Consider the following 19,888-nt stretch of genomic DNA (forward strand, 5'->3'; position numbering starts at 1 on the left):
ATCAGCTGTAAAGATGGTTAAGTGCCAGAGGGGGTAACTGCAGAGTGACTTGGTTCTCTCTCTGCGTCCCCTGGAGAGGACAAGGGGCTCTTGAGAAAACTTTGCTCTACTATGCCAGTGAATTTTTAAACTAGAATCTGTCATCCACTCAACAAACATTTATTACGGATTCTGGGCCAGGCTGTGTGTCAGATATTAGAATTCTGCAAAGTGATTCAGGGAGCTGCCAACGTTTGATGTAAATTTTATTTGAGAAAAGAATAGAAATGGCAGGTGTGTTCAATGTGCTGTATATTGAGTTAACTCTTTCGACACCACTCATGTCTTAACTTGTACACTCAGGTTAACTCATTTTTGTGTAGACTCAGACTATAACTTCTCCTGCCTTCTCTGACAATACTTTTTATTTCTGAATGTGCCGTTGATTAGGAATATAATGGTGCTTAAATGTTCCTTTAAGGAGTCAGGCCCACTCATGTGTGTTCACGTACGAGCACACAATGGTGTTATAGGAATGCTGGGCTCGGTTAAATGCTGTGTCAGGCCTGGGGATCTGCCCAGAACATGCTCTGTTCCCCACGTAACAACACATCCGTGCAAAAACAAATGACAAGCTACCTTGATAGATAGTATAAATAGTAAATTCGGGTGCTTCTCTTCTGGCTTTTATATTTATGAGGGGGAATGGACAGTTATTACATATCGTTGATGATAGTTTTTGAAATGAAGTATTCCTACCTACTTTTTCGGAGAGTACGTGGAGATTGCAAGGGGAGCTATGCAGAAGTGTTACCCTTTGTAAAGACGTCTATGGATGAATTAGGATTTTTCTTAGTACTGTGCAAACAAAATGAAGTATAGCAGAAAAGGAAATACTGAGACTGATTTCAAATTACTTTCTAAGTAAAAATACTGGTAGTGCTCAACGATGGAATTAATAATAAGTCGATGTTATAAATTAATTATATAGAAGAAATACACTAGTGAAATAATGTTTTGTCTGTTTCTACGCTGGGGCATCAAGTGCTATTGAGCAAGTATGGAAACCATGGCTCAAGGTCTGACTTTCTCCAAAAGGAAGGTCACAGGAAGCGAGCAGCAGAGGTGCTACAGAAGGTCTGTTTACGCAGTGCTATTTTCCTTGTTTCTGGAAAAAATGGACATGTAAGCCCCAGACATGTAGTTTGCATGGTAACACGGACGCAGGTGTTCTAGGACACAAGGGAACGTTGAATAGAATTTGGGTGAGATGGTCTCAAATCATGTTTTACTCATTTTATGCCCAAGGTCCCTTTCGTAAAAGCATTTTCCAATTGCTATCTGTCCCTTTCCACAGACTCAGAACCATGCATATATCTGGACAAGGCTTGGGGGGATTCTTCTGGTTCTCTGGGGCTTATTTCTCCTTTAACTGAAATGTCAATTTGTCCTTGATTCTTTAAAAATTGTGAGAAACATCAGTTGCATGTTCAAAAACGAAAGCACAAGCTTTATAAATATTCCTGTGGGAATGTTTCCCCTCTGTGGTCAACATTTCGAGTGAAGTACATTCACAGTGTTGATCATTGTTTTAGTAAGACCAAGGAGTAAATATCACTTCCTGTGTCTGGATCCTACAAACTGAGAGGAAGGAAAGAAGAAATAGGGAGCAACCTGCCGGCTGCTAAAGCTTGTGTTTCCCCTTTGATGAGGATTGGATAGAGGCTACATATTGCCTCCAAAGCTTTTGTGCATTTGCAGATGGGATGGAGGTATTAAATAAAGCCTGAATAATGCAGTGCCCTGCATGGGTAATGATGTTCAATTATTACTCCATTTATAGTCTTAATAGTTAAATGTTGTCCTTTATTTCAGTGACGATTTACAATTACTTTTTGATCTGTTGCACATAGTATGGTAGACAATTACACAGATGCAAATTCCCATCCAGAAGCTAGGGATATATTTTATTATATCTTATTCTCTAGGGCATTCGTATGATAAAATTGTCTTCCTAGTTGCCCATTTCCTCATCACCTGGCTGCCTATTTCTTTTGATCCCCCCGGTCCAGGGAGGTCACATGCCTCTCCTGAAATCTGTTTGCAGGTTAACATTGGTGGTATCAGCCTTGCTGACTACTTCATTCCTCATGCTCCACCTTTCTCTCATGCTCCTTCTTCCGGTGGACTTGTCCCACATTTTTGTTCATTTTCTGTTTCTAAAACTAATTCTTTCTGTACTTTTATGTCCATCTTCATAGGTTTTCAATAAGACTCTCCTGCATAGAACCCAAATGACCTGATACAAATTCTGTCATTTTTCATTTTGGAACTATGCTCCCCCCCGCCCCAAGACTAAGATAAGATGACCAATGTATTACCTCTCTCAGAATTGGAATAGCCCCTATTGGTCACCACCCAACTAGACTGAACATGAACTAGTGGAAAGATTCTTGATCATCAAATCTCTCTCATCCCCTGCATGAATCACTTAAAACAAAAGACACTCAGAGCTAATCATCTGAAAATCCTGCCAATGGAAAAATAAGCAAAACTTCAAAAACGTGTTAAAACAGGTGGAAAGGGATGTATCCTTATGCTTAACTGAATATACATTTAAAATCATTGTTTTCCTTTTACAAAATAATTATGTGGGGGCAAGAGTAGCCTAGAGGTTAGATTTGGTCTGAGTTCTTGAGATACAAGCATGATGGGGACTTATTCTGTGTTCACGAGCAAATCACTCCTTGCATTCATTTCCCTAACTACAAAATGGAATAATGCCTTCATCCTGAGGGTGCGGGGGCTTACTGTCAGAGAAGCGCTCTGGAATCCACTGCTGAAAGTCACTGAGCAAGCTCAAAGCACTAATATTAAGAAAGGTTTATCATATTTATAACCCGGTAAATCCTTCCCTTGGATATAAAATGATTCTTCCTCGTTTTACTCTCTACACAGACTACAGGAGAGCTTCATTTTCTTCAATACTATCAACTTAACGCAGTGCTCCCGCTGTGTACACGCCCAAAATTCTTCCCGTCCTCTTGATTTGGCCCATGCGCTGAGCCCGAGACAAAAGAACCCACTACTCACAAGTGTGACTCATGTGAAAATTGAACTTCATGCTCTCTTTTATTAAGGGCCTTGCTTTCTTTCAGTGGGTTAGAATAATTGGGAATAAATATAAACACTGTAAAATAAACATGAACACTGAATTAGCCCCGTAAAGTAAATGTGACTCAACTGCTCACCAGCAAACCCAGTGGACAAATGGGGGAACTGCAAGAGTCAAAAAGCTATTGAATCCAATCCATTATTGCCCCAGGCACCTTTTTTAAATACATTATTTGAATCGATAAAAACAATGCCTACTTATAAAACACATGATAATTGTCACAATTAGGGTTTTATTCAAGAGAATAGGAAGCTCAGAAGAGAAGAGAGCACCTGTCCCGCAGCATGGATGGATAGCAGAATGGGTGAAGGCTCAACAGAAGTGATGGTATCACAGGGTTATAAAGGGAGAAAAGAAGAAAGATGACATTCGATGTGTGCCAGGTTTGTGCCAGCAGTACGCTAAGCACCTCACATGCACTATCTCATGGAACCCTACTAATGAATTTGCACGATAGGCATTATGATTTCTTCCCCATTATTGAAGCTGAGACCTTGAGTCATTTTTCCAGGTACTAAATAATAAAACAAGAACTCTCTGGTTTTATATGAGCCCCAGTCGAACTGATTCTACCACATTCTGGCACCGTTTTGGGAAAAAGTCTGTTGATTCTGAAAACTGTTGTTAGGTTTTTAATTATGATTTGTTAATAAGCACACCAAAATAATACTGTTAGTTTTCCTCTTGGTTTAATGTATCTCTTTCACTTCTGGGTGGCCATATTCCCTTTTCTTCAATCATATTTGGATTGAAAACCTGTTTTTTTAAAATAATTAGATTAAATTCTGTTTTAAATGTGATACTGGTAATGAAAACATACACATAGCAGGTATAATGCTTGTTATCTCCCTTATGTAGTGATGATAAAGGTAGAGAGGCATCGAGATGAAATTTGAGAATCTTAGAGAAATTTTGGCAAAAGGTATAAGAAGAGAGTACAATTTTTTTTTAACACTTCTTTCGGGAATTTGTTCTGAGTTGTGTACTAAGAAAGGAAAACCCTAGTTCTGGGGAAAATTCTATGAGGAGAAACCAGTGTGTGGATTGTTCTGAAGAAAGCAACTTCTGTCCCAACCATTTCTACCCCCCAGTGGCTGCCTCCAGAGAGTCTCTAGAAAGGACTTTCCCATTGTAAGATTAGCTCTGAACTGTCCCCTGCCTCCTAGTGCCTCAGGGTTCCTTCTTTACTCCCCTCTCTCCACTGCTCTCTAGGTTACCTTTCTTTACTTCTCAGATTTCCAGTTTCACTCCCCTGACAGTTTCTCTCTCCTCTCCAGAGGCTGGAGCTAGGGACTGCCTTCATTTCTTCACTAGATGCTCACACTTCCAGAAGCTTTCAGGACAGCATCCGGGTTCTCTCTTTTGTCCATCAAACTGAAGGATGAACAAGGGCAGAGATCCACAATGTTGCTTTTTCACTGACCAGAAGAGCACTGAGTTGCATCTCATCAAGGCCTGGGCAGGAGCAGGGATCCCATAACTGGAGGTCCCTGTAGGGGCTTGATATTCATTAATTTGGACAAGTCTAAAACTGGCAAGGAGGCTAGCCTTGCCACACCCAAGTGTGTATTTTTTTGGGTGCACAGTATTTTGAAGTAGCATTTGAATTCCACATTGTTTTCAAGTGGCTTTTGCTCCCTAAGGTCTGATGGTAAATGTCTCTTTTACACCCGAGAATGAGGTTAAGGGACTGGCAATTGAAGCACCAACCTACTGCTTCTGAAACACAGCTCTGAGAAGACATCCTGGTCTCTGGTACATGAAACAATCGAAATACCAGGACTAGGATAGCCTGTGTTTAGAAGCTCGTTCTCCTTTTTTTTTTTTTTAATTAAGATTTGCTCTATTTGGGTATTCTTTTTTTTTCTTAATCTTCAAGTTTAAAATTTCTTTTTTCTCATTCTCCTTATTTTTGACGTTTGTTTCTATAAGTTATCATTTTTAAGAGAAGCGGGAATGATTTAAGCTCATGAAGAGAAAGATATTCATGTATACCAGCCCTATACAATAGAACTTCCTGAGATGATGGAAATTTTCTATATCTGCCCTGTCCCATACAGAACTCGCCAGCCATACATGGTTACTGAGGGCTTAAAATGTGGCTCAGGTGGCACTAAGCAATGACAACACACTAGAGACTTGGGGGGAGAATTATGGAGAGGAACAAAGTAGAAAAAAGGACTCCTTTAATTCTATGATTTAAGTCCTGGATTGCTTGCTCTCACCCCACCCCCCTGAAAAATGGCTCATGGGCATGAAACCTGCCAAAATAAACACAGCAAATACTTATAGAACTGAAATATGGTGTGCAATACCACATTTTCAGATTGGACTCTGAGAAGCACACAGGTGAGGGAGACCAAAATAACACTGCAAAGGTTTTGAAACTAAATTGACATTCAAACCACAGTCCGCAAAATGGAGTTGAGACATGTTCAGGGTTGATTGCCTGCTACAATATATGATTTAAAAAGAAACCTGATTCTTTTAACTTAGTACTCAAAATGTTCAGGAATCAATCCAAAATCATTCATTATACCAAGAACCAGAAAAACCATAACTCAAATGAGGAAAGACAATAACATATGCCCTGCCAAGATCACACAGATGTTGAAATTAAATGACAAGGTTTTCAAGCAGCCATCATAAAAATACTCCAAAAAGCAATGCATGAAAGGGAAAACTGAAACAAAAAGCAGTGGGAACAGACAGAAAACAATAAAACAGCTGACCTAAATTCTACCATACCATGAATTACTTTAAAAGTAAATAGCTTAACCCCCTCTTCCTCAGCTGCCACTGAAGTGCTCCATTGTACAGAGGAAGCTTTACTTCATCCAGCTACTTGACTGCACCATGGCCTCTGTCTGGGAGCACATCTGCATGGACTCAGCCCTCATCCTGCACAACGATGAATTGCCGGTAATGAGGATAAGATCAATGTGCCCATTAAAGCAGTGGGTGTAAATGTTGAACCCTTCTGACCCAGCTTATTTGCAAAGGGCCTGGCCAATGTCAACATCAGGTGGCCCATCTGCAATGTCAGGGCTGGTGGTTCTGCCCCAGTAGCCACACTGCCCCAGGAGGAGGTCCTGTTCCCTCCACCACCACTACCCCAGCTGCAAAGAAGAAGGTGGTGAAAGCAAAGAAAGAAGAATCAGAGGAGTCTGATGATGACAGAGACTTTGGTCTTTCTGACTAAACCTCTTTTGTAACATGTTCGATAAAAAGCCAAACTCTTAACAATAAATAAATAAATAAATAAATAAATAAATAAATAAATAAATGTAAATGGCTCAAACACACCAATTAAAAGACAGAGATTGGCAAAATGGATTAAAAAGTATGATCCAACTATGTGCTGTCTGCAAGCGGCTCAGTTCAAATATAGGTTATGATATAGGTAACCTAAAGTTCAAGAATGCAAAAAGGTATATTATGCAAACATTAATCAAAGCAAAGCTGGAGTGTCTATATTAATCAGCCAAAGTAGACTTCAGAGCAAAGAGAATTAACAAGGACAGAAAGTGGCATTACAAAATTGTAAAAAGGATCAATTACCTAAGAACATATAACACTCCTAAATATGTATGTTCTAAGCAGCAGAACCTGCAAAAATGTGAAGCAAAAATTGCAAAACTGGAAGGACAAATAGACATGCCACAATTATAGCTAGGGCTTCTCCTAGTAATTGATAAACCACCAGCCAAAAAATTCGGCAGAAACCCTGAACATGAATGTTTGTAGCAGCTTTATTTGTAAATCAAACACTGAGAACAACGTAAATGCCTTTCAGCAGGTGGATCGATAAAAAAAATTATAGTACATCCATTGCTATAGACTGAATGTGGACCCCTACCTTTCAAATTCATGTTAAATCCTAATGCCCATTGTGATAGTATTTGGAGGTGGAGCGTTTTGGAGGTGATTAGATCATGAGGGTGGAGTTTTCATGAATAGGATTAATGCCCTTATAAAAGAGAACCCATAGAACTCTGTTACCCCCTTCCAGCATGTGAGGACACGGCAAAAAGATGATTGTCTGTGAACCAGAAAGTGGGCTCTTCCCAGACACCCAGTCTATACATGCCTTGATCTTAGAAATCCCAGCCTCCACAATGATCAGAAATACATTTCCAGTTATTTATAAACCATGCAGTCTATGGCATTTTGCTATAGCAGCCCAAATGGACTAAGACATCCATGCAATGGAACATGACTCTGTGATAAGAGAAACAAACTGCTGGTATAGGCCATAACCTGATGGATTTCCAAGGCATTATGATGCATAATGAAAACCCAATTATATTCATGTTACATTCTCAAAATGACAAAATTATATTGATGAATGACCGATCATGTTTGCCAAGGGTTTGGGTTGGAGGGACGGGGTGTGACTGTAAGAGGTGATGAAACAGTTGATGATAATCATGGTCACACAAATCTGTATACATGATAAAATGTCATAGAACTATACAACCCCCACCAAAATGTGCACATTAAAACTGGTAACAATCCAAACCACGTTATTATTAGATTATAATAATTAGATAGTTAGATAATAGTAGGGTACCACCATCAAATGGTTGGCTTTGATCACTATGCTGTGGTTATATAAGCTATTATTGGGGGAAACTGGGAGAAAGAAGAGTCCACGGGAACTGTACTATTTCTGCAACTTCTATGTGAGCCTGAAATTATTTCAAAACAAAAATGTTTTTTAAATGTGGCTAGAGCAACCAATGAACTGAATTTTTCATTTAGTTTGATTTTTATAAATTTAAATAGCTGCCTGTGGCTACTGGCTTTAAGATCGGACCGTGCAGGTCACGACTAAGTTTCACCAAGTAACCTTTTAATTTCTCTTTGCACTTACTCCTAGGCTCCTGAAGGAAAGTTTCATGTATGAAAAATTTATCCAAAGCATAAAATACAAGCCATATTATTTCAATCTCTTCATCAAATACAATACTGTACCAAATCAGAGCATAATGAAATTCAAATTTGAAAAGCAATGCATTTGATCGTTTTATCATTTTTTATCCCATTCTGATGACTATTATGGATGGGAGAACGTTAATACCTCAGCTAAGTTGTCAAGGTTTTAAGACTCATAACCTTGTTTTGTAAGCTCACAGAATAGGAAGAAGTCTATAGTTGTTTAGAACCTTAATTATCTCTTTTTACTGACAAAATCTAAGCAAGTTACTACCTCCAAATCCCTAGGAATGAACAGTTGGTCTTTTGACTTTCTCTGCCAGAAGAAGTGACTTTAAATCTTTGCCAGCACAGGTTAAGAGATCAACTCTTCTCTCAGAGCCCACAGAAGTCAAACTCCTCTGACTTGAAGGCGTTGATTCTGTCCTCCCTTTTCATTCATCCCTTTCTACTTTTCCCAAAGCGTCCTCACTCTGGACAAAATATACAAGCTTATAATGAGGCAGATTCATGGTGTGCTGGCTCAACCCTCCTCACTCCCTGCCCCAGCCCCACACAGAGGCAAGAGTCTGATCCTAACGAACTGCCCACGCTCTCCTGGGGGCACTCAGGGATGGGGACTCTTAAGGTTATTTTGGGACAGGCTGCTCTAAAGCGCTGCTTCCAACCACCCTTAAAGTGGTGATGGAAGGTGTTGGGACTCCTCACCTTGGGGAAAGGCTAAGCCTGCTTGTCTAGAGATTTCCAAAAAGGAATATTAGGGTTCTCTTCAGTGGCGTATGGGGTGTGGGGAGTGAGCATTAATACTACCATTGTTTAGGATTGCCAGCTCATGATGATAATAAAGTGCATACTGACTTTTAGTTGTTTTTTGTCACTGTTTAAAATTCTCCACAGATGGTGCACGCACTCCTGCCTGTACTAGGGACAACTACTCCTATCAGCCTCCCTTCAGAAAGCCACCGGTTTTCTCCCTCCTGTGTCCAGAGCATACCCTGCTTTCACCTTTCCAGAGAAACTGAGGGAGACTCAGATGTGACCCTAAAGTGTAAGTTCTGAAAAGGCAGGAGACAGTCTGTTTCCCTCTTGAGTCTCTAACAGGTAACACAATGCTTGGCTCTTCAGTGTTTAGGAAGTTATTGGTAAATAAATAGAGAAATGAATTAGTTTATGTTTTGCAGAAAGAAATGACCATTTTTCTTTTTTTCTTTTTTTTTTCCTGCTAAGAGATGACTCCACAAAATAGATTTCACTGCAGTTAATTGAAAAATACCTCCCCGGAGAGGGAATTCCCATTTGCTCAAGGGCGGTTTTCTAGGTAAAGGAGCAGCTATGAGCCATTAGCGGACCAACTCACGCTAGCTGTGATGAGGGCACTGGCCTGGAAAAAAGGGATCTTGGCAGGACACCAACAGCATCTATGATACTCTATCCCCTGTACCACCCGTATCCAGTTGTTTCTCACATGAAATTCACTTCATCCTGGAAGGGATTTTCCGAGATCTGGTTATGATGTTTTGAGGTGGTATTTAGCAGCTGCCCGACATCAACTGGCTGAGTCATTCTATCCGCAGTCATTTCACGGCTGGTGAATTAACTGGAGCTGACGAAGATCCTGATCCATTCACCTTTTAAGTCTTTGAAGGTGGTGCCAATCTCTGCCTTTCTATCTTGGATGTGATATTGTTTCTGGTGCATTACCTTTAACATTGCAGGGGCTATTCACTTCGGTTTTTTCTACCGTAATAGCTCTTTGTCTACTAGTCATCGTGAGGGTTTTCACAAATGTTAAGTACACCAATGCTGATTGTAATTTTAGCGAGTCAGGAAATAGCTGCAGGGTGGGTTCATGAACCCTATGGACCCACTTGGAGATGGACCGAGCCCAGAACTCTAGACTCACATATGGCCCTTCTCTAACAGGAGAATCCATGACAGTACTCTTGGTCTTGTAGAAAGACTGGGGGAGACACTGCTATATACACTTTCCATGGTGTTGCAAGAGTCTTCCTCATGGGAACTTGCCATTACTTCAAGCAGTAGGTTATGGGTCTAAGAACTAGCTCCAGTCTGTAAACTGCTTAAGAGATCATGATTTTCCACTGAGGTGGTAGGCCTTAGCCTTCTGCCCATCTATACATGGTCTATTTTGATTGGTGATATACATTAAGCAAGACCCTTATTCCTTGCCCATTGATCTCGCTCTGGAAACACCATCTTGCATTAGGTAGCTTCAGAACTCTCTTTGAGCAGAGCCTGCTAATCCATCTGCTGTGCACTTTGACGAGCACGGCCACCTTGCTTCCGGCCATCTGGCCTCTGCTACTCTGAGATCCTGTCATCCCCATTGTTATCCGCGAGCACAGTTCGATAGCAGAATCTCCTATCATTAACCCTAATTTACATGGAACAGCCACTACTGAACTTCTCAGTGACGCTGGTGCCCTCCTCACCTAGGAGAGGAAGTTGCAATCTGTCAAAGGAAATTCTCCAGGGAAGAAGGCAGCTGTGAGCCTCCAGCAGCCAAAACTCACAGCAGCTGTCAGTTGGATACAACAGGTTGAAGAAGGGAATCTGGACAGGGCAGCAATGGCATCCACCGCAGGGTCTTCCCTTTCTGCCCCAGATCCCTACCACATGGCTTTGTCTCCGTCCTTGCGAGTAATGACATTATCTGTTCCAATGACTGTCCCTTACCATAAAGGCTTTCCTTATTGTGTAACTTAGTTTAATCTCAATACTGAGGTGTTTTTCCAATGAGGTTTATATGCTTTTTCTGAGCCCTGCATGAATAATGACTTTGACCAACTTGGCTTTGTTTTCTCTACTATAAAAATTTTGTGAAGATCATCTTTCAATCCATATAACTCAGGCCAAATGACTATTAATTTTCTTTCTGACTAAAAAGCATCCATAATCCTTGTAAATTTGAAAAGTAAAGAAAAACATAAAGAGAAAAATAATCTAATCTTGCTATCTGAATACAACTGCTATTAACAATTGCATTTACTCCCAAATATTCCTCTCTGTGTATGTACACAGATACATATACATTCTATGTTTAACTTAACATGACTTTATGTGAATTTTATCATGCCATTAAAAATAATATTTGTAAGAACCTTTTTAATGACTACGTGATATACTGTCATATGATTGTACTATTATTAATTGAATTAATTTATTTAAACATTCCCCTAATTTTGAAGATTTAGATTTTTCTTAATGTTTCAATAGTTATTATTATAAATAACATCGTAGTGAACACATTTTTTAAATCATTGAAGTATAGTTGACATCCAATGTTATATTAGTTTCAGGTGTACAACATAATGAGTTGACAATTCTACGCATTAAGCAATGATGAACGCATTCTTCTTGTCTACCTTTCTAGTCATTTAATTCATACACTAATCACTTAGCCAACAGATATTTACTGAGCTCCTAGGACAAGCCAGGCCACTGTCTGCCCTCCTTGCCACCACAGAGGTTGTAATGTGCCAGGGAAGAACAAGCAGTTACAAGAATGGCGGCTACTACAGAGAGGAAGTGTAGTGGGTCTTGTGTCCTTGTCAGCTTGGGTTATCATGACAAAGTACGACTGGTGGCTTAACCAGAAATGGATTTTCTCACAGTCTGGAGGGTGGAAATCTGAGATCAGGGTGCCAGCATGGTTGGGTTCTGGGAAAGGTTCTCTCCTTGGCTTTCAAGGCCACCTTTCTGTTCAGTGCTCAGGAGGACTTTCCCTGGTACATGTGTGCGGATAGAGAGATGCCTTTTTCTCATTTTATAAGGCCCCTAATTCTGTTGTATTAGGAACACTCTTATGACCTCATTTAACCCTAATTATCTCCTAAAATCCTTATCTTCAAACATAGTCACATTGAGGGTTAGAGCTTCAACATATAAATTTGGAGGGGACAAAATTCAGTCCATAGCATCTTGGAAGCATTTTAGGAGAGAATCTAAATGAGTATTTTTTTCAAATATTTAAAAAAATTAGTGTTTTAGAAATTTTCTTTTAATTTGGATGTACTATTTTAGGATTGCCAAATTTAGCAAATAAGAATATGGAATGTTCAGTTATATTTGAATTTCAGATAAACAGCAAAAAGTTTTTAGTATGAGTATGTCCCATACAATATTTGGTATCCTGTGTTTTCTCTGGCAATCCTTCTTTTCATGCTTTAATGTGATCAATGCTACGTTTTTATTCACGTAAGGGATCATACCCTATATAGTTGTTATTCTGAAGGGCACTTAAATGTTTGTTTATTGGATTAATGTGTGAACAGTGAAATTAAGTATTTTAAAGTGTCCATGGGGCGTCTGGGTAGCTCAGTCATCCTGGGATCCAGCCTTGAGCCCTGAGGCAGGCTCTCTGCTCAGCAGGGAGCCTGCTTCTCCCTTCCCTCCCCCTGTCCCCCCCTGCTGTTCCCCCTGCTGTGCTATCTCTCTCTCTCTCTCTGTGCCAAATAAATAAACAAAATCTTTTTTTAAAAAGTGTCCAGGTAAAATTGATGGCTACATTTGTCTGACATTCCTGTGGACAGACACTTAAGAGAAACGTTATTCTCCTATTTTTCGCCAAATGCGTAAGCCTCTGTTATTATTTGACTAAACATTTTTATTTTTATTATTTACACTACATCTGTTTCTAAAGCATCAAGACATACATACTTTTCTTCACCTTAAAATAAAATTTTAAATGGAAGGAGTCTTGCTTAAGAAAAAACATTCTCAATTCCTTAGTAATTCTTCATGGAACCCCCCATGATGCAGTGAACATTCAGCTTTCCTTAACAAGTCCATACTCCCGGAAAACTACTTTTCATAAATACTCAGAACAATGTAGCAATGGTGTGGGGCTTTCAGAAGATGTGTGGCTTCACCTCTTCACATTTATTCTCTGTCCTGAGGTTGCCAGTTCCTGTATTTTAGGCAAGGTAGCTCTTATCTCAGGAGTAGAGTTTCAGCAGCTAGAATGCTTTCTGACTCTCAACCGCTTTCTCTGCCTTAAAGGCTTTATAACTGTTCCTTGAAAAACACTCGAGCCAAGAAGGTGGCACGATTAGCATTTGCCTCAATACTCTCACAGAAGCTCTCCCCAAGATAATTTTACACTCAGCCACAGACACATTATACGATTTTTTTCAAGGCATTACGAATTGGAAATGAGAGCTGAAATGTATCCTATACAGTACAATTGTACATACAAAGTACTAACGTCTTAAGAGACACAATGTCACCCTATCTATGGAATCTAGCTGCCCAACGAAATATTCAGCAAATATTTATTACATGGCAGTATCTGATTTGAATGTCAATGTCCTCTGAATGTCTTTACTGGTCTCCAAACTCCTTTTCAGATTTCCTAAGAGTGCTTTTCTTTCTCTTCTCACCTCCAAGTCCGTAAACACAGTGCATTGTCTCGCTTATTATCTCTTAAGAAGCAAGCTCTACTTGAATGACCCAAGCTCCCGACTAGTAAACTAGTTGAGCAGTAAACTGTGGGGGACGGAGAACGTAAGAACCTAAAATTATATTTTGCTCTTAGATTTTGATTTAATCAATTCAGACAATGTGAAGCTATGGATTAAAAATATTCTTGTGAAGGGTTGGAAGGAATACCTCAGTTTTCTGTATCTAAAGGAGGCACATGTTTATTAAGAAGCCTGAACTACAAATGTTTTAATACAGAGTTTTAAGGAACAGCTGTTTTGCGTGCACTCTTCTTGACTTCCAACATCTCCAGTCCCTTCCAGGACCGCAGCTTCATGGGGATAGTAAATTTTCTTTATTTTGCTCATTTCTCAATTTTTAGTGCTGGGAACAATATCTAGCACATGGTATATTCTTTTTAAATATTTATTAAATGTATGAATAAATAAAATGCAACCCCCAAAATGTGCTTGATTTCCCTCCCCCAGTGTATTATCATGAACAAATGCTAGGTGAAGTAAGAGGGATACTCATAATTAGCACCAATTTCATTCCTACTGTCAAGGTGGGTGTTCATCGGGTGTTCATACCAACTCTTTCTAATTGATGTTTTCAGAACTCCCCTTGCCAAACATTAGTGACTTTTGTCCTGCCATGTTTACATACCTGAAACCAAGCACAGGCACTTTTTGAAGTTAATTAAAGATTCACTTATGTTAAACATTTCCGGATGATAGCAAGAGACCAGCTTGGCAGACAATAGAAATAATCTCTAGTACTTCCCTCTGTGATTTTTCTCAGACAGGTCTTGAAGGGTCTGGTCCTAATGGGATTGATAGACGCTAGATGGGGTGATTGGGAGATGCTGTGCTACTTACCGCCTAGCGAGAGAGTGCAGGTGAATTCAGAGACAAAGTTCACCAACTTCATCCTCTGCATATCTGAGCGCGCGTTCTCCACGACAAATACAAAATCCCCTAGCTGGCTTGGGCCTGCCACCCAGCGCCTTCCTGGTATGCCTTTCATTTATTTGCTGTTGCGTGTTTGAAGGCTAATTTTAATACCAGCTTACAAGATAACCTTACCAGATTGCTTCCCAATTTTATCCTCTCAAAGTACCCTTTTATTTACTTTCCTCCATGATCCACTCGGTTTTGAAAGATTTTATCTATGTAGAAACTGTATTTATAAACTAATAATTAATTTTCCATTTCTGTTTTCTTTGAGAAACTCTGCTGCTCAGTTTCTCATCAGAAAGTGACAAACTGTACCACAGGTGCTGATCTATTTCCAGCCAAGAGACTCGGTGTTCAGCTTGTCACGGGTAAAACAGATGACTGTCCCGGGGCTCTTTGAAACAGCCGAAGTAGTTCCTGAGGACCTGCGGGGTCCCAGATTGAGAGTCCCGTTAGGCTGTACACTGGGACCAACTGGGGAGCTTGAAAGGACTGGTGCCCAGGCCCCATTCCAGACCAATTAAATTAAGATTTCTGTGCCCTGGAGTGACTTTATTCTTTTGAAACAATAAATTCGTGTGGTTAAAAAAGTCCAACAATACAGAAGAGTGATTTTAATGCATGACTAGGGTTAAAACCACTACACAGTGTAACGTATCTAAAGCAAATGTTGAAAACAAAACAAAAGTAAAAAAATGAAAAGAAAGGAAAAAAGGGGAAAAGCCTGCCTTGGAGGCTACATCAAGAACTGCGGGAAAGGCTCTGGGTCTGGCCTCCACCGCGCTAAAAGCCACTCTCGGGAAAGGGAAACAGAAGGCAGAGGTGTCCCTCTCTGGGCTGAAGCCCCTCCCTTCCCAGGGCCCAGTCTCAGTAACGAGCAGGGCACTGCCAAATCCCACAGGAAACAGGAGCGTGAGCTCCAACTCAAGATGTCTCAGGATCAAATTCCCTGCATTCAATTAAATATGTGGGGGCATCAGTAATTTCTCAATTGGCGGTCTTCCTGCCAGGCAATCCTGCATTTGCAAACTGCTCTTTCTCTCATTCCCACACAGCTTTGGTGTCATCCCTTGTCCCCAGCCCAATGTTTGCAAGATTTTCTACTCTTCTGGTGGTCCCTGAGGCCCCACCTCTGCCCTCCTTGCTCCTGAATGGCGACCAATGAAAACCTCAAGAGAAGTGACATGTTTATAAAAGATGTCCAGTATTACCCTTTAGGTTTTACAGATGAACAGAGGCAGTCCAAGGGAGTAGGGGTATTTTTGCTGGAAAATTGCCTGTAGGAAAAATTGCCTGCAAGGACAAAATTGATAAGAAGAAATAAACAATAAAATGAATGCCAAACATCTTAGGAAATGTGAAAATTCTCCGATTCAATATATTTCCAACTGTCTTGTAAAAATAAATAGAGGAGACTTCCATATGTTCACGTTGATAAATTTAGTATATTTTGTAGTACCTTATTGATCTCAGAAAACAAATACCCATGCTTTTATGACTTTCATGTCTTTCTGAAAGCTGGGCATCATAAGGAACCTCAAAAAATCATTAAACTTGGCCCTCTGGCTAAGTTAGGGAATGTAGGATTATGACTACCCTCAGAGGCAGCTTAGCCAGTAGACAGAACGAAGGCTTTTGAGACGGCTGGACCTGGGGTTAAACCTATGTTTTACTCTGGGGGCTCCTGGGTGGTTCAGTCGGTTAAGCGTCTCTCTTCGGCTCAGGTCATGATCCCAGGGTCCTGGGATTGAGCCTCAAGTCAGGCTCCCTGATCAGCGTGGCATCTGCTTCTCCCTCTGCCCTTCCCTCCCACTCTTTCTCTCTCTCTTTTTCTCTCTCAAATAAATAAATAAAATATTAAAAACCAAGAAACAAACCTATGTTCTACTCTTGACTAGCTGCATGATTGTAGGCAAATTACTTCACCTTCATAAAGCTTAGATTCTGTATCTGTAAAGTGAGACGGATAACACCTGTTCCACAGAGTTGTTAGAAGGATTAAATGAGCAATGTCTAAAGAACATTTAGTACTGAGTCTGTTCTTTAGGAATAATTCACACATACTGCTATTATTATTATTCAAAAAAGTAGATGACGTTCCCTTTTTTCAAAGAGTGTAAAATCTTTGGGGGAAAGGATTAATGCAAAAAAACAAGAATGAAAATAATACAAGTTACAATATAATAAAATGCTCATCTAAGAAAAGAGACAAAGGAACAGGTTCTGGGTTAATGCCAAGACTGTGGGCTAGTTCTGGGATGACCATCAATGACTGTGTGACCTTGGGCAAGTTACTTAACCTTTCTGGGCCTCTTATTTCTTTATCTCTAATATGCAATTATTAAAGAAGGTGAGTATTTCCAACTTTAAAGAGTACCTGAACAAGAATCCTCAAACTATTTTTAATATTTCAAAAAACTCAATAAAATTAGTATTTGTACCATAATAAAACTGCTCGAATTAGTTAACTATCAAAATTCTTGGCTTTCGCAGGACTAAAAAAAATAACTTTTGACCGATGACATTAACTTTTCATGCAGATGAGAAATGATGATCAGCCATAACATTGCAGGAACTTGCAGAAGAGATAATGAAATGGATTCCTGGTTATTAAAAGGGTGACAACTACTGTAGGACTCAAGATTTTCCAGTACCCTACTGTTTCCTATTTGATTATTTCATGGATTTGACCATATGTCAAAGCACATGTTCCTGAAAATCAGTGAAACAGGTTCTCCAGTTCCAAAATTTTTATTCCTGACTCCCCCAGATTCCCTATAAAAACCTCTGCTCTGACAGCATCATGTTCTTGCTTCTCATGCTTTGGTTTTGCCTCAGCATTCCTTCTCCTCCCAGGGTTACATCTTCCTTACAGCCCAGCCATCTTGAAACCCAAACTACCCCTCCATGTCACACTTTTCTCAACAGCTATAGGACGTCAGTTCTCCACCAGCCTGATTCTTCATCAGATAGCTCATGTTCTCTGTCTGTATCTATTTTTTACTTTCCCAATCAGCCTGCAAACTCAAAGGCTGATCATTGTTTTAGAGTCATTTCCTAGCCCTTGTTTTCCATAAAACCCATGAATTTTAATTAAAGTAATTGAGTTGTCATTGTTCAGGCTTAAAAATCATTGATGGATGCCCAAACGAGCTGGTGGTAGTTTGGTGAGGATCAGGATAGTTATAGTGCTAATGTCCGTCCTACCAAAAAACTTGTTAAAGACTTATTAATAAGTAGTACAAAAAACTGGCAGACATAATCATAACCAAGTAGCAAAATTTAACAGCACCCAGAATGGGACAAACCGACATCATAGACCTCCTCATATGATGCTCCAAGAAGAATACAGCATCCCTGTTCTGGTATTCCTGTCATAAAGCATACCCTGAATCTAGTCATGAGGAAAAAATCAAACAAATTCAAGTTGTGGACAACTACACGAGATAACAGTCCCATACACTTAAAAAAATCAAGTACATAAAATGCGAGGAAAGACTGAAGGATTAGTCCAAGTTGAAGGACGTGGCTACTAAACACAACAAGTAATCTTAGATTGGATCCTCAATTTAGGAAAGATCTTACTGAAACAATTAGTAAAATTTGAATGGAGTCTGTTAAGTGTGATGGTGGTAATCTATCAATGTCATTTTCCTGATGCTGATGGTTGTTCTGTGTTTATGTAGTAGAGTGTCTTCTTTTTTTTCAAGATTTAATTAATTTATTTGGGAGAGAGAGAGAGAGCGCCCGAGCAGGGGAAGGGGCAGGAGGAGAGGGTGAAGCAGACTCCCTGCTGAGCAGGGAGCCCAATGCAGGGCTCAATCCCAGGACCCTGAGATCATGGCCTGAGCTGAAGGCTTAACCGACTGAGATACCCAGGCGCCCCTGTAGTAGAGTGTCTTTCTTTTTAGGAAATAAACACTGAAATCTTGAGGGATAAGACTGCTCTTTCCTCTTGAATGGTTCAGAAAAAATATGTGTATTATATACAGTAATTAATGTGATGTTAGATATATGCACATATTTTACATAGGTTACACATATAGTATATTTACATGTATATTATATATGTGTGTGTATATACAGAGAGAGATGCGGTAAAATGTGAACAATTGTCTAATCTGTGTGTAGGTTGTATGGGAGTGCTTTGTACCATTTTGCAACTTTTTTGTATGTTTGAATAAAAGGTTAAAAAATTAATGAATTTCAGTACAATCAATATGGGAAATTAAATTAATAAGAATGAGAATTTAACAGATGCAGAAGATGTTATCCCGAGAGAACATCCCAAGGTGTGATATAATAGAAATACCACATAAAATAAAAATTCTTTGGCGAAGAATCATAATCTATTGTTAGAGAATAGGCCGAAATGAGATCAAAAGATGTCAGAGTGCAGGCATTAAAAAAGCCTCCTTTATTGCAACTGCGTTGCTGAAATTATATATGGTTATTCCTCGCTTATTCTAAAATGGAATACACTTGACCCTTGAACAAAGCAAGGGTTGGGGCACCGACCTCTGCACATCCAAAAATCCAGGTATAACTTTTGACTCCCCAAAAACTTAACTACTAATAGTCTACTGTTGACTAGAAGCCTTATGGATAATATATAGTCTAATAACCCAGACTTTGTATGCTATGTATATTATAAACGGCATTCTTACAATCAAGTAAGAGAAAAGAAAATCTTAAGAAAATCATGAAAGAAAATACATTTATAGTACTGTACGGTCTTTATCGAAAAAAATCTGTGCATGAGGGACCCATGCAGTTCAACCTGTGTTGCTTGAAGCTCAGCTGTATATTGAGGTATGGACTTTCTGAACAAAGCATTACTGGATTTGCTTGAAAATTCAATGTAATTATTTTCTAATTTTTCCAAATGACCCAGAATAAACATTACTGGATTCACATCATCATGCAGTGATTTGGCCCAGCCCCATGTATGTATTAGTTGTTACTCCACGGTAATGACTGGGAACAGACACTCATTTTTTCACCTTAAGCAGTGTCGAACCCATAGGCAATTAGAAGAGCTTAGTGTGAGGATAGGCGTGTGCCCTTCTTGCTGAGATAAAGCCACTGGAGGGACTGGGGTGCTTCTTAGAAGACCCATCCCCTTTTAAACCCTACCCAACAATGACGGATGGCCTGGTGCAGTTAGCTCAAAGCCTATTCTATACCAGTGGTTCTCAAAGGATGCTTCCCAGACCAGCAGCACTGGCATCACCAGGGATTGTGTCGGAAGTACAGACAGTGGCCCCGCCCCAGACCTACTGAGTCGGATGCCAGACATGGAGCTCTGCAATCGGAGTTTATTCGTTCATTAGGAGACAATGAAGGTTGCAAGTGGTTGATAACTCATCCACTCAGCAAGTTTGAAAGAACGTCGTCT

The 19,888-nt window shown here is 39.8% G+C and overlaps 1 long non-coding RNA gene and 1 pseudogene across 1 annotated transcript in view; both read left to right on the forward strand.

Annotated features, from left to right (window-relative positions):
- Window positions 1-9,218, forward strand: part of LOC113259414 (uncharacterized) — a 210,091-nt gene extending 200,873 nt beyond the window's left edge. Inside the window, exon 9 of the long non-coding RNA XR_008958966.1 lies at window positions 8,990-9,218. This is a non-coding gene — a long non-coding RNA (uncharacterized LOC113259414). The remainder of the gene's footprint in view (window positions 1-8,989) is intronic.
- LOC113259413 (60S acidic ribosomal protein P1-like) lies at window positions 5,766-6,356 on the forward strand (annotated as a pseudogene).
- Window positions 9,219-19,888: the final 10,670 nt, after the last annotated feature.

This window comes from Ursus arctos, unplaced genomic scaffold (assembly GCF_023065955.2).
Source record: "Ursus arctos isolate Adak ecotype North America unplaced genomic scaffold, UrsArc2.0 scaffold_13, whole genome shotgun sequence".
NCBI lineage: Eukaryota > Metazoa > Chordata > Mammalia > Carnivora > Ursidae > Ursus > Ursus arctos.